Raw genomic sequence first — 14,928 nt, 5'->3', positions numbered from 1 at the left:
ACCCTCTATATTTTTAGGACCCAGGGAAAAGCACAAGATTGCTCACAGAATATTTTTTCCAGCTCAGGGACACATCAAAACAGCCCACGGTTACAGAGCTGAGATTACTGTTCAGTACAAAATGTTTTTACCTCTAGAAGTACAATTACTTTCAAGGCAAAGATCACTTGCATAGCGCCATGGATGCACCATGTACGTCCTAGCAAGAAAAGGCCTGACTCCCCACTGCCTTGCATCTTGTGTAGTCACTGACACCTGTGCAGAGCAAGTGTAAAATGCAGCCATTCTGATGTGACTACAGCCATTCTGATGTGACAGCATTTTACACCTGCCTTCCGTGGGTATAAATATGAGAGGCAGTGGAGAACCAGCCTACATAATGTACGCAGGAAACAGGAAACTGCCTAACAAGTGGCCCTACATGATCTATCTAGCATGATACAAGAACTTGAAACTCCCAAGACCATTTAAGGATGGGGTTTGAGAGGAAATTAGCGAACAGTTTCTAATTCCAGGAAGCTCAACCACAGATCTGTACAGGATATTCAAACACAGCCCGGTCAACTTGTGGGGCTGCATCTGGTAAAATGAATAGAAACAATTGGCATTTTTCCTACCTTGGCACTAAGAATGTACGTAGTCAGCCAATACAAGATACCGCCCTAAATTCCAGGAGGACAAAGTGCCACTAAATATTTAAATATGGATTTTTAAAAAGAGTCCAAAATACATACATCAAAAGCAATGACATTTAATAGTAATTCATTGCAGCTTTTCCTAAATCCCCCTCCAAAAATGCTTGTTTCTTTATATACTGCTGTGTAATTATTAAAATAAATACTAAAACCATAGTAATAATAAGCTGAATTCTAGGCTGAGTTTATGCAGCCATAAAGGGCTTATTGCCCCCCCCCCGCCCCGAGCCTCAAACAGGCCCCAGAACAATTGATCCTGTGGGTGGACAACCCAGTGCATAGAAAGGAATGGAAGGTAACCATGGACTGAGAACTCAGGTCAATAAGCCCTCTGCCCCAGTCAATGAAGTTAGGGTGTTGCACAATATTTCAACAGTAAAATATTCCACTACAAACCACTTATTTATCTATCATTTATGCAACTGAAAGTCTCAAGAAAGAGGGATAGTGGGGGTCAGTTGGGGACTGGGGTCATAATCTACAACTCCTATAAATAAAGGGGTTTGGAGTGTTTCTTGAAAGTGGGAGGAGATGGATGTAAGAGTGAATGCATTCCCAAAGGTCCGATTGCCTGCCGATCTACAACACAATGGTAGGGTTCTTAAGAGGTGGGTGGGGTCTGAGCACAGGCATCCATCTGAATGAGACTCCAGGAGAAGGTGTCAAATGTGCCATTAACTGCTTCAAAAAACCAACAGTGCTGATATAAAAATCAATCCACCTTTTGACAGGCAGCCAATGTAAAGAATGCTGGACAAGTGAACCTGAGAGTGACCAGGCTCCTTCACTCTGACCAAGCTGCGTGTGGTGGAGATGCATTGCCAGCAGCTCTGATGAGAGTGAATGGCAATAGTCAAGACTTACAGTCCCAAGGAGATAGGTGCTGCTGTTACAAGTTTCTTGTGGATAAACAACAGCACAATTTGGAAATCAAATTTTTGTACCGTATCTGATATGTGGCCATAGGTGCTGGAGGTATGGCAACACCCCCTGGCTTGAAGTAGTAAGAGCAACCAAATATACAGTAAAAGCTTTCAGCACCCCCACTATAAAAATTGTTCCGGCACCTATCTGTATGGCTCTCCATGGAAGAGCATGGTTGAATGTAGCAGCAAGACTCTTAACTTTACTCACTAAAACAGAGACACAGAGGAAGTGAGAACACCCTCACAATGATTACTATTATTCTCTGTATTACAGTAGTGCCCAGAGACCCCAATCATGATTCAGGCCCATCAGAAAACACTGATTCATCTAAACTGGAACACTTCAGGGTTGGTTTCTACAAGCTTCTTGACTCAAAATTTTTTTTTGAAAAAAAGTGTTTTGAAATTTTTGAAAAGTTTCATTTTGACATTTTCAAAACAAAAATTCTGGCTCGCTGGTTCAAAATGACTGTTTAAATTTTGAAACAAACAATTGTAATAAAAAAAGCCCAACAGTCTTTTTAAGTAAATAAAAAAAAAAAGAAAGAAGTTGAAGTAAAAACCAAACATTCCCAAAATTATTGAAACAAAACATTTCAATTGACCCATTTTGTTGGGGGGGGGGGGGGGGGAATTTGAGTTTGTTGACATTTTTGAGATTCCGACTTTTTGTCAAAAGAAAAGGAGGACTTGTGGCACCTTAGAGACTAACCAATTTATTTGAGCATAAGCTTTCGCAAGCTACAGTTCACAAATGTAAAAATCTCGAAAAACCAATTCCTGCCCAGCTCTAGCACTGATCATGAGGCACTTAAATCCCCATTTAGGCTTAAAATGAAAAATGGCCCCATTTTTGGAGGTGCTGAGTGAGGAAAAAAGAAAAAGAAAAAAAAACCTGCCACTGAAATCAGTGGGAGCTAGAAGTGCTCAACATCTCAGAAAATTAGGCCATTTATTTAGGTGCTTACCCCGTAGGCATCCAAGTTTGAAAACGGACTTGTCCAAGGTGACATAAGTCAGCAGCACAGGCAGGAATAAAACCCAGTAATCTTGACTCCCAGTGCCCTTCTCTAAACCCTAGGCTGCATTTCCTCCAACAATTACCCAACAGTTCTCTGCCAACCAGTTATATGATAAAGAACTTTCATATTAACAGTCTGGTCTGGTCTAGTGCCTCTTCCTGGCAGGCCTTATCCCGGTGAGCCAAGAAGAGGCTGACCTATAAGAACAATTAATCATGATTGGCCAACCAGGGCTTTTCTGCACCATGTACTGCAACTTCTCTGTCTTTTCTAGGACAAGCCATACAGCCATCTCTGTACTGCCTGAACATTCCTACCAATTCTGCCCATAGAGCAGCATATCTTCACCTTTACATCTTTAAGCCTGAGCAGCCGTACGGCTCTAACCATTTATGTTGGGCTTTAGTATTTACTGCAACATGAAGGACCATAAAGTATACAATGGTGCTTCTTGGTCTATCCATGCAATCTATTCTTCCATCCATCCAAGGATGTGCCCAGCACTGTGGTATCTGGGTACAGTGATACTTGATCACATTTTCCATGAGAAAAAGATTTTCTGTGTCCTTTCCATGCTATGTCTCCATGAACACCAATGGTTCCAGCCTCTCACAGGAAGGACTGTTTTTAGACCCTAACAGAGTGGCAGCAAAATGATAGCATTTGGCACCAACTGGATTGTCTACACCATAAACTTCTGCATTCCAAGGACAGCTCTATGCAGAAAAAAAATTGCCCTATTCCAGCCTGTGAGATGGCTGTGAGGCCAGAAAAAAGGAGCTCCAAGCAAGCAGTCTCTGCAGAGATCTTCTTAAGGATTTCCATGGGACCACACAGAAAAGCGAACAAAGATTATCAACCTCCTTCCTCACAAAGGATAGTCAAATGGAACGGTTATCCAGCAAGGTAAGGCAGCTCCAGCTAGCCTGTAAGTAGTTTAAATCATGTGCTAGGGAGTCAAGTGATAACATTCATCATAATTTAGCATCTTGGTCCCCAGAGATGGCATTCAAAAAAGAGGCGGAAAGGAGTAAAAAAGTCTCAAATCTTGGGGTAATTTTGAAAATTGAATACAGGAAAATATATGTGTGTGCAATAGTTGCGATAATATCTACCAAAAAAAAGTGTTTGAACCAAACATTTGAAAACTGGACTACTACTCTCCAGGATAGGGAGATCAATATGGTCAATATTGATCAATAGTGGCCACTCTTTTAGGACTACTTGAGAGCCCAAGAAAATAGTCACACTTCTGGTTAGTCCTCATCTGGCCAAAGAGAGTAAAGGTGGCAGTGTTTTGTTTATATCACCCAAGTGCTTCCTCCCAAACCAAACAGTCATAATATAATGTATCCTAGAAGTCCAGTTGTTCTCTTTGTATTACTGTGTGCAGGTGTCTGTAAAGCTCCTGTGTCACATTTCCGGTAGGCAGGAGGGATGAGGACATGACTGATGTTGCGGTGAAGCTGAAAATAAGCCAATGTTGCTGCAAAAGCTGCTTATTTCATAATCCTGCATCTTAGGGGGAAGGAAAGAACAAGGGTCTCTTTTTTCCCCAAAGTGGCACAAGATGCCACAGACACAATCATTTTACTTGGGCCATCTCTGCTTGCACGGTCCTTTCTAAGGTACTTATAAGGCAGCACAATGATAGCGTCTAAGCCTGACTTCACAATACCTTGAAAGGTAGGCGGGTACCATTATCCACATGGGAACTGATGCACAGACAAAGACTAAGTGATTTGTCCATGGTCACCCAGGGAGTCTCTGACAGAGCAGGGAAATGAACCCAGGACTTCTAAGTCCCAGGCTAGTGCTTTTACTCCTGGACCATCTTTCCTTGCCTTTCCATACTGTGCTGTCCCATGCTGCAGTTCTGGCACGTCTGTGCCTGACAAATGGGGATACATGAGCAAAGAAGAGCTCAACTACAGGTGAAAGTCATACAGATTGCTAAAGGGGGAAGGCTCAGGCAGGGGTGTTGATCCCCGGCCTTCTGCGAAGCCCAAGCTCGTAAGCTGGAGAAGTACGCCCCCCTGGCCAACACCCTGAGAGAGAAGGGCTACAAAGTGCAGATGGACGCCCTGATCGTCAGAGCCCTGGGCGCCTGGGACCCCTGCAACGAGCGTGTGCTGCGGACCTGTGGGATGGGTCGATGCTATGCACGGCTCATGCAGTGCCTCATGGTCTCGGACACCATCCGATGGTCCAGGGACACCTACATCAAAACACATCACCAGCCACCGACAGTACCAGGAGGTGTGAGCCAGAGTGACATCATGCATCAACTATGAGAAAGGGACCAAGAGACTTTTTCCATTGGACCATATGAACTGGAACCATAAACTCACTGAACATTAAATCTCACCAAATGAGGGTCAATCCATCCTCATCATCCACTCGTTATACTCCACACCTGAACATAGCCATTATATGAACAACATACCCTCATGTCTCAATGTCTGTACTTTGACCCATTAACCTTTTACCCCCAATCGGGGTTGTTGCAGATTATGTATTCCTCATGCCATCCGATCTTAAACCGAACTTCGAACCCCTTGATAATCTGTACGTTATTCCCTGATAACCAGAAACTTCTACGCTTCAACGCTGTACTGTTTTCTTTTTCTTTTAACATCTTAATAAAATTATTAAATTAGTTAGAAGCCATGGGAGGCTGTAAACAGAGCCCAACCACCTGGCACAAATTACAGTGTGACTTGCCTTTTCTGCTTGATAGCATCCACGCAGAAAACCAAAGGTTTGCGAAGGGTAGAGAAAGGAAGGGGGCTGAAACAAAGGACTGGCAAAGCTAGCTGAAGCCAATGACAGTGCTGCAGACAGGTTCCGATTCCATGCCTCCATCACTGATTTCCAACACACCTTGGCTCTTCACTTACAATCCTAGTGCAGCATCCTCAGCTGCTGTAAACTGAAGCTATGACGACCGACACAAGCGGAGGAGCTTGTCGCTAGCACAGAAGCTAAACGGGGAAGTTGGTTCCATGGACAAATGTTTCACTAAGGAGTCAGACCAGCTTGCAGATGATCTCACCAAATTTGTTTCATTTGTGACTCAAATTAGATGTGAATCCAGGTCCCAGGGGTGAAACCCTAGAGCGTTAATTCACTGTGTCGCCTCCAGGCCAGGCATATTCCCTCATATCACTTAAGTTAATAAATAAAATAAATAAATAAAGCTTGTTGAAACCTAAGTCTGTCAATAATGTTAGAACATTTGATAGCAGCTTTTAGGATGGCCATGAATGAAAAGTGTCATTTCTAGAAGGCAGCCATATCACATACACCCCCACACAGAGTGTAGCTTTAAAACCATTCCAGTATTTTGGCTGGATTATAGTTCATAATGAAATGAGGAATAAACAAAAATCAAATCAAGAAGGGTGCATGAATGGGCAGTATTTGCCCCCAGAAAATGTGTCAATATCATTATTTAATCTTTTAAAGGAGTGGAAATTGTATACACAAAACAAAGCTTTATTGATAAAACAAGATCTCATGTTACCTAGATGCAAAATTTGAAATTCAAACTAAATATTGATTTATACATTCATATTTCTCCCTGCAGAGAAAAGATCAGGAATGCCCATGAGGAATGCCAAGCCTTTCACACTTTATGCCTTCCCAGTTTTTGGTTATGCCAGCAAATAGATCAGACTCAACATACTCAATTATTTATAATCTAAAATAAAAAGGTGACAATTCTTGGAGAAGAGGTCAAGAGGGTAAAACTTCACAGCTGATCTGGTCTAAAATGCTTTCAAGAACTCATCATACCAAATCCAATGCTCCAGGGTGCATCCAAATTGGTGCTGTGTGTGCAAACACACAGAGGCCAAATGGAATCAAATGCACTCACAGATGGGAAGACCATCTAAGCAAGGAATACTCCTTTATCGTTCCAAATTGGTAATTGCAAAAACAAAACAAAACAAAACCTCAAAGGTGCCTGATGCTATATAGCTAGCCGCGCCCCCCCCCCCCCGCCATTATCAATGTTTCATGGCACAAATACTTGAAATATTGGAGGTTTAGTAAAGATGGGCATAAACTACAAAATTAAGACTCAAATTTAAAAACATTTTACCCACATAACCAAATTTGGGGGAATCTGATCCAGGTGTTTGACTCAGGCCCATTCTACTCTTTAGTTGTATAAACCTCAGGGCAGTATTACCCCAATCTAACTATCAGCATTGTACAGGAAGGGGCAAATCCTGCCATCCTTGTGTAACACTGACAGACCCCGGTCATCAGCGGGCAGGATCGAACCAGGGACCTCAGTGCATGAGCCTCTACTGCATGAGCTAAAAGCCAACTGGCTCTTAACTAAGGCTATAGAGCAGACTCATTTTACCTCTCTCTCTTAGTGGTCTTGGTGCCACTAGATGGGACAGAACACCACATGCAAATGTGGGTGGGTTACATACTTCTCCTAGCTGAGGAAGCGCGTCCCAAGCTTCAGAGACTTCCCCACTGAAACCCCGGACGAGCCCCCCCCTTGTAACGCCGACAGACCCTGGTCATCAGCGGGTGGGATTGAACCTGGGACCTCTAGAGTTTAAAGCATGAGCCTCTACTGCATGAGCTAAAAGCCAACTGCCTCTTAGCTAAGGCTCTAGAGCAGACTCAATCTCTCTCTCTCGCTCATTCTCTAAGTGGTCTTTGTGCCACTACATGGGACAGCACACCACACCCAGAAGGTGTGTGGGTTACACTTGCGCATACAAAACTCCAGCTGAAGTCAGTTCCATGCTACCCCACAAGCCAATTCTATTTAAATTAGCAAAACACCCACACACACACACACACAAAAGAATAATCTCAGAGCCCTATTTTGTCTAGGCCTCCTTCCCAGCCTGTTGTCTTCTGCTCTTTACACAGCAAGCGGAATACGATGGAACTACATGAGTATGCTAGGGTCCAATTAGCCATGTTTACTAAATATACACAAAGTGCAAGGCTTTGCTACAGATACAATTCCAGCACCTTCTAAAACACAGAACATGGTGAGCACCACTAGTGGGCTCAGAAACTATTTAATAGACTGCACTCCCCTTATGTAATGTCATCTATCCCTACATCATGGCATATATAGGTAAACTGGGGTCCACGCCACACATCTACCACCAGAAGTAGTGCTTACTGCCATGAATAACCCCAATAAATTAATTGTATTACTTATGGCAACAATAGGCACAATGCCTGAGAATGTTTGCAGGATTGGGCCTTTATGTTTTAAGCTCTTTTGGTCAAGGACTAAGTTAGATTCTGCTCTCACCTGTCTTTCTTCTCTCCGTAAAGTGCCATTCACACCTAGGGCACTTTATGTTAAATATATTTATCTGAATGCATCCAATGAAGTGAGCTGTAGGTCACGAAAGCTTACGCTCAAATAAATTTGTTAGTCTCTAAGGTGCCACAAGTCCTCCTTTTCATATTATCTATTATTATTCTTATGTGACTGCTGTTCATTTTCTTTTCTTTTTTTTCCTGAACACGTCCAAGAAAACCTCCAGACTGGCAACCTCACAGGGCCTTTCACCTTGTGCACTCTGCTGAGTGGTTTGTGTCATTTCCGGGTTCAATCTGTAATAAACAGATAGGCCTATACGTTCAAGAGGGGCCTCTAAGTTTAGGTGTCTCCATTTTTGGGTGCTCAACTGGACGCTGATTTCTGCAGTACCCACTGGAGCCGGGGGTGCTCTGAAGATCTTATTCAAAGTGTCAGAGACTGGGCAGCCAGAAAATGAGGCACCCAAAAATCCATGAATCCTTTTGAAAAATGTGGCCATAAGACATCATTTCCTCCCACTGCACTGCAATGGAATGCACTCCCTGACAGAGAAGCATTCTTTCAAAAGGCCTGATATTCTAGTCCTTCTATGTTCATGCCATTAAGGATTCAACAGAAGCAGGTAGCTAAAGAATGGAGAACTTCCTGAGTGGCACAACTGGAACAGATAGATATCCCTGTCAAATGTTATCCTCTCTTAATTTAAAAATCCCAGCTACTCCACTCTTCTTTAAGACTGCATGTAATTTGGCATGGTGTGATATGTTTGTAATGGAATAGTGTAAGAAAAGGTCAGCACCACCACTGCACAGTGTACATGACAGCCCTGGTTTCACTGAATTGTACGCTGTCTTCATGGAGCACCATGTGAGGATTTCACTGTTTCTAAGAAGTAGAAACCTGACTGCCCATAAGTGTCAGAAAGCAGGGGGCTGAGCAATATGAACAAAAGCTCATTGAAAAGGGAGTTTACTCAAAAGAAGTGGGATGAGGAGGAGCAATTTTGCTGCTGGCTCCATCAACTTCTTTCTTCCATGTTTATAACAGCCCGATACCCCAGGGCCTTCCTATGTGCAATGAGGCAAACAGTGTGATACTCCTCAGCTATGTTTCAGGCATTTCACTACCCCATCCAGTCCTTACTGATCCATTATGTCAGTTCTTATTGCAGAGGTCCTATTCTTTTTCTGGAGGGGCAGTGTATAAATCCTGTTTCCTCCCTTTGCATTTTATTTAGGAGTCAATGTTCAGTGGCCATCAAACGATGAATCTGAGGCTCTGATATCAGTGACAAAGAAGAGAATGCAATAACATGCTGCTCACTAATTCACTTTAAGTTTCCCTGTCTTAATTTACACTACCTTACACCTATTTTTAGCCATGGGGCATGTAAGCTACACCATCATATGCTCCCTTATATTCATACATTGGTAAGTGGATGTAAATTGGTCAAAGGGGGTCTAACTGAGAGTCTGAGTGTAATAAAGTCTTATCTAAACCTCCATCGAGACATATTGTCTCTGAATTTCGCCCTTTGCATTTTACCTACATATTTAATGGACTAAAAAAAAAGACAAAAAACTTACCATGCCGGCTCCATGGGTAATTTGGTTCATATGAATGGCATTTAAAGCCAATTGTTTATGTCGAGGAAATTTCCTGTCAAAATACACTAACTTCAAAAATGAAGGGACTGCTCTCTGATCCGTCTGTGAACTGTGTGACCTACATAACATGAAGCACCGATTCGTCCTAGGCTGATCTGGACCTCTTAAATCTCAGTTGATTTCCTGTCTTGCTTTTGCCTTCATGTGTGCTGGTTGGAAGACTGAATACAAGGAGCCTTACTGGGGTGTTTTGTAGACAGAGACGGGTTTTCAAACTGGAGTCAGCAGCTTCCTTGTAACATTGGCACATGGAAAGAAAAAGCTTTCCCAACTGGGTCAGACATTTTGCAATTAGAACAGTGCGGACAACAACATCAGAGAGTCAATACACTAGGAAATCCTATACACTTTCTTAAGTGGCTCCAATCCTGCAAGGGGGTTAGCAGTCTCAGCACCCAATAAGCCCACGACCCTCACTCACTCTTTTACACTAGTGTAACTCCATTGACATTGCACTGGTGAGAGAGAAGAATCTGGCCCATTGACTTCATTAGGAGTTGCAGGTGCACAGTACCACTCGGAATTAGTCTCACCAGGCCCTACATTGTTTTTACCCCAGGGGAACTTAATTGATTTCGGTGGGATTACTCTTGATTTACACAGGTGAGTCAGAGGATGTCCTCATTTAGAGGAAAGTGCATCCTGCTCCCAACCCACTATTTTGATAGAATGACCCAAAATAAAAACGAATGGAAAGAGGGGCCCTGATTTGCATTTACAATAAGATTGCTTTATTCTCACTGGCTAGAGCAGTGTAAATGGGCCTTAATTTAAATGAGAATCAAGACCAGGATGAGCAGTGGGAAAAGGGATTATTAGAGAACTGATTAGTGTCATCCCAGTGCATTAAATATCTAATAATGCAAAGTGATGTAAGTCCATGTTATTGCCAGGAGTTATGCGCTTCTCCTACGCTTAAAAAGTACAAATTTAAACAAAGACAAAATAAAAAAGCAAGAAAAAGCAAGAGAGGAGCATGCTTTAAAAATAAAAGAGGGTTAAGGCTTTTCAAAAAGAATCATTGGGCAAATAAAATAAAATAAAATAGCTCTTTGGGGCAGGGACTATCTTTTTGTTCTGAGTCTGTATCGCACTTAGCACAACTGGGTCCAGATCCATGAATGGGGCTCCTCGCCACTATTGCAATACAAATACTAAACGATTACAATGCCACTCAAAGCCCAGATCCATAGACATTTTGTACCCCTAGCATGTAGGCTGCTCCCATTCCTCCTCTATTTCAGAGCTTCCTCCACAGATCCCTCTCTTCTTCCCTATCCCAGAGACCCTCTCCTGCAAAGCCTTATAACCGCCCTGCCCAGGGCAGACATCCACCCGCCCACTTTGCTTCACTCGCTGTTAAAGGTTTGGTTCTGTTGGTGGTGTTTGCTGCCAGTGGCAAGGGTGCTGCTGCTCTCCTTGAATGCAAAGCAGGCTCAGCTGTCCGAGTGCTGCCCACTCGCCCTTGTGCCAGCTGCCTCCTGCTTGAATTCCAGGCTCTAATGTGACATTAGGGGGCACCCAGATTGCGCGCCACCATCCACAGCCCAGTGGGACACTAAACTCAAATAGAAGAAGGCTGGCAGACCAGAGTGGTAGAAGGGGCCAGAAATCAGCTGTACCATATGCATCCAGACTCACTAGCCTCCTTCTCCCATTTTTTATTACTCCTACCATCGATCAGCAGATTCAAGGTTTGTTGATCTCTGTGCCTCCCTCTCAGCCCAGGGCCTGACTTCACAGATCCATCAAACCAGCCTCTATCACTTCTGCCTCTGGGGAGGGCTTTTGAGTTACTACAGTGAATTCTTTCCCAGGTATCTGGCCAGTGGCTCTTCCGCACATGCTCAGGGTCTAACTGATCGCTATATTTGGGGTCAGGGAGGAATTTTTGCCCAGGTCAGATTGGCAGAGACCCTGGGGGGTTTTCGCCTTCCTCTGCAGCATGGGGCACGGGTCACTGTCAGATTTAAACTCGTGTAAATGGTGGATTAAACCATGATTTGAGGACTTCAGTAACTCAGCGAGAGGTTACCGGTCTATTATAGGAGTGGGTGGGTGAGATTCTGTGGCCTACAATGTGCAGGAGGTCAGACTAGGTGATCACCATGGTCCCTTCTGACCTTAAAATCTATGAGCCTATGAACATTGTCTGTGATCCAAGTTATTAAATGCTTATTTGTCATCCATGCTACTAAACAAGATATCGCACTCCCTCCACATGAACATCAGTTTAGACTAGTTCAGTCCCAGAGTTCTAGTGGCATTAGCTATCTGTGAGAGCTCCCGCATTTTAGGATCTTATAAGGACTTCTCTGTGTCTATTCCAGCCTTATGTCCTGACCCTATGCTGCACCGTGTGCAGGCCAAACCTCTGCAATCACACAAAGCCTCAATGGGTTCCCAGCGCACGAGTGATATTGCAGTATCAAAGCTTCAGTCCATACAGTTGGAGGGACTTTTCCCTAACAAACACAAGGGTGACCAGAGAAGCACAATTACCAGTGGTTCTGAACCTTTCCTATACTGTGACTCCATGGTACATCAGAAGAAAAAAAAAAAAAAAAAAAGTCTCTGGACCCTCCCACTCCCCTCTAGCTATAAACAAAGGGAGGGTGATCACATTCGAGAACCCACATTCTAGAAAAAAAGGATGGGACACACCTAAAGGTTCCATACAACATTCCATGAGCCTGCTGCCCTGAGGGGGCATATCCAGCCCCACAGATAGCTAGCACATATATGGGTCTCAACAAGTGCTAGCCACAAATATATTCCATCTTGTTCAGAGAAGCAGCAAAATATGCTTGCAAGTATGCCCTAACCCTGTCCATGAAATCCAGCCCTATCTGGCAGGCTTTCTATACTAGAGAATCCAAGACAGAATTTGGTCCCCAAATGTATTTTTTTAAATATCAATTTAAAAAGGACAGCGGCAACTTACAAATCACACTACTATTACTAAAAGTGGAAACAGAAGTGTTCCACAATTGTCACTATGGCAATACAAATAATAAAATAAAATAATGATAACTGTAATTGTAAAACCACAAAAACTGGCAGAGGGGGTCCTTAAGAAAAAATAATCAAAACTGCTTTAAAACTTATTTAGCTGACTAAATTTCAAGTAGATTGTATCCCTTTAATAATAGACAGCATGTGAGAACTTTCTTATTCACTTCTAGTGTCATAGTGCAAGGGAGAGCTGCTGTCCGCTCACAGCACATGAGAATTGTGTCACCACCACAATACCCAGTTTTACTTCTCAAGTCACCAGTGACTGTTCCCAGAATACATTTCCCAGACAGAATCAAAAGTGATTTATGTCTCAACAGGAAGCATGTATCCTTCCAGACACTACTGGCTTGGCTCCTTTCATTTAGACAAAAGATTTCCCCCGAAAGCATGGAGAAAGCGGCTTTTAAGCTGTTCTATTCTGGCCTTTGCTTGTAAAATTCTCTTCTACTGGAAGTATGTGGTACTCAGACAGCAGTTGTCTTGAAATCAAGTTTGAATCTCTTGATGATTTAGCACATATTGTTTGAACAGATTTTTGGTGACACTACTTTCCTCCTGTAATGAGTCATTGCTCTATCTTGTTTTATAGGCTATTTCTAATGCATTGCCTGAAAGGCACCCTAATGATAAGATCCAGTTATTCCAGTGCTGTAACAATGGCAGAGATTTATCCTCTGGTTCTTTCCCAGAATGATTCCCTGGTGTTTCTCTTACACAACAGGGATAGGTCTGCACTAAGACCTAATTGACTTTGCTTCACTTGGTTTTTAACACCTGCCCCCTGCCCTGCATTCTCCTGGTCCTTCTTCACACCCAACCAGGCCATAAGCTCTTGCGGCATGAGCTGTGTTTTCTTATACATTTGTGCAGTGCCTAATATAATGCAACCTTGATCTTGAATGGAACTTGTAGGTGATACAGAAATATAAATAATAAAAAACAAATACATTTAGATCACTGACCTCTTGAATCTGGTCTGCTTTGTAGCCAACAGAGCCAATACTCCTGCTCCTTAAAAACCAAGAAAACAAATGAATGTATCCTACACAAGCATAAAGTGTTTATAAAAGCTACTTTAATCCAGGACTATCTGCATCATATGCTTCTCCCTCCCACCAGTCACTGTATTACATAAAAGTTTGCAGAGAACAGATAAACATCAAAGGGAATAGGGAGAAAAATGAGAGTCAGATATTCACGTTCTTTGACTTTACAAAAGAAATGGCCTCCTTTTCTATGAGTGATGTCTTGGAAATAGAAAAACTATGTACCAAAGAGAAATGCTGTACACCAAAACGAGAAAGCCATAAGCACAGCCTGATTTAGTTTAACAAGATAGAAGAAATGAGTGCCAGGAAACCACAGAAACAGTTTTGGACACAGATCAGAACTGCAGACATCAGTGTAAGCCTCAAGTTTTTCCCAGCCTGTCATTTATTGTGATATCTGGGTCAGAGGGCAGGTCACAAGAAACTAAATAAAAAAGTTCCTAATAGTGAGAAACAGCAGGAATCATTTTTGACACTGTACCATTTTGTACACTGAGCCTTACTAGAGCAGAGAAGAGGTAATATGGGGAAGGGGGAGGGAGAACATGTCTTTTTCATCAGCGAGGGATGACTAGATGACACACAAATATCAGTAACACTCCATGAAGTGAAAACAGAATGACAAAAGAAAACACTGCTGCATGCATTTCCAATTCGTTTCCTCTTTTCCATCTTTGAGAGAAGATGTGAAAATGTGTTCCTTATCACAGTGGTCTTTAAAAATACTATGGCCCTTCGTGCAAGAGGAAGTTAACCTCACCATGCTGGCCAAACTCCATTCTGGGTAATTATATTAGGCTTGCCTACAATCCCCCCTGTAGTTGCAGTTGGACATGGTATTCTTCTTCGCTTCCTTTATTCGACTGCTGCATAGTGTTGCTTTGTGCTATTCAACAGCTGCCCCATTCCAGTTCAGAGGAGGTAGCATTTCATGACTGAGTGACGTGATACTTGTCTATACAGAGAGCATCAAATTCTACCAAGCATCTCAAGAAAATGCAATTGTCATCTCTGAACTCACAGATCAGAATCACCCACACAGCTTCAAAGAAGTCTTTAATGGATACCTGTTCACAAAGTGCAAACAAATTAGAAGAACATTCAAACTGAATGCAATTTACACTGATCTGAGCTTTGAGTGCAGAATGTAGTTATTTAACTTCAGTCTGATAGTTGCTGTTCCTACAAAGGTTTGGCCTTTGTGAGGTAAATTTCTACAGCTGCAAGATAAGGT

At 42.7% G+C, this 14,928-nt stretch overlaps 1 protein-coding gene across 5 annotated transcripts in view; it reads right to left on the bottom strand.

Annotated features, from left to right (window-relative positions):
• GFOD1 (Gfo/Idh/MocA-like oxidoreductase domain containing 1) overlaps positions 1-14,928 on the bottom strand; it is a 115,474-nt gene that overhangs the window by 40,196 nt on the left and 60,350 nt on the right. Inside the window, exon 2 of one of the 5 annotated variants that reach the window (XM_074944861.1) lies at positions 13,608-13,656. The exons of the other annotated variants lie outside the window; for them this stretch is intronic. The gene's annotated coding sequence lies outside the window, so the exon portion shown is untranslated. The remainder of the gene's footprint in view (positions 1-13,607; positions 13,657-14,928) is intronic. 5 annotated transcript variants of the gene reach the window in all.

This window comes from Natator depressus, chromosome 2 (assembly GCF_965152275.1).
Source record: "Natator depressus isolate rNatDep1 chromosome 2, rNatDep2.hap1, whole genome shotgun sequence".
NCBI lineage: Eukaryota > Metazoa > Chordata > Testudines > Cheloniidae > Natator > Natator depressus.
The sequence above is the reverse complement of the archived record's forward strand: the minus strand, read 5'-3'. Positions and strand labels throughout refer to the sequence as shown.